The sequence below is a fragment of the Petaurus breviceps genome, unplaced genomic scaffold, assembly GCF_028583685.1.
Source record: "Petaurus breviceps papuanus isolate PSGF00001 unplaced genomic scaffold, PetGlider_PUasm1.0 490, whole genome shotgun sequence".
Taxonomy (NCBI): domain Eukaryota; kingdom Metazoa; phylum Chordata; class Mammalia; order Diprotodontia; family Petauridae; genus Petaurus; species Petaurus breviceps.
Genome location: NW_027186352.1, coordinates 2,026,364 through 2,027,023, shown reverse-complemented (window position 1 = coordinate 2,027,023; position 660 = coordinate 2,026,364). Strand labels below are relative to the sequence as shown.

Sequence of the window (660 nt, the reverse complement as noted above, 5' to 3'; positions counted from 1 at the left end):
AGAAAGAAAGAAAGAAAGAAAGAAAGAAAGAAAGAAAGAAAGAAAGAGAAAGAGAGAGAAAGAAAGAAAGAGAAAGAGAGAGAGAGAGAGGGAGGGAGGGAGGGAGGGAGAAAGAGGGAGAGGGAGAGGGAGAGAATGCAATTCCTGTCAATGGTAAGCCTCTCGAGGACAGGAACTAATTGCTTTTAGTCTCTGTATCCCCAGTGCCTTGTTCAGGTGCCTGAGGCAGGGGAAACACTTGTAAACGTCAGTGAGATTAATGAGAATGCTGGGCAAACACCTGATAAACAGCAGGTCACCCAAGTCAGTCAGTGGAGAAGAGGCAAGTGCCCTTCCCAGTGGTGGTCTGACCAGATGGCAGAGGCCTGAGGAGGGTGGACTCTTCCCTCCCCAGCTCTCTTCTGATTCTCAGCAGTTAGCTTGAGCACTGGCAGGTCACCTAGGTCAACACCCCAAGCATAGTGCTGCGTCTTGTAGGAGAGCTCTGCTCTGTGCCCAGCAGGCTTCTCCAGCCCCGCACCTGGAGCCCTTCTCTAGCTCCTCCATACCCAGAACCCTTCTCCAGCCCAGCACCTTGAGACCTTCTCCAGCTCCTCCATACCCAGAACCCTTTTCCAGCCCCGCACCTGGAGCCCTTCTCCAGCTCCTCCATACCCAGAA

At 52.7% G+C, this 660-nt stretch overlaps 1 protein-coding gene across 1 annotated transcript in view; it reads right to left on the bottom strand.

Moving 5' to 3' along the window:
• STK32C (serine/threonine kinase 32C) overlaps positions 1-660 on the bottom strand; it is a 206,941-nt gene that overhangs the window by 2,192 nt on the left and 204,089 nt on the right. The window lies entirely within an intron of this gene.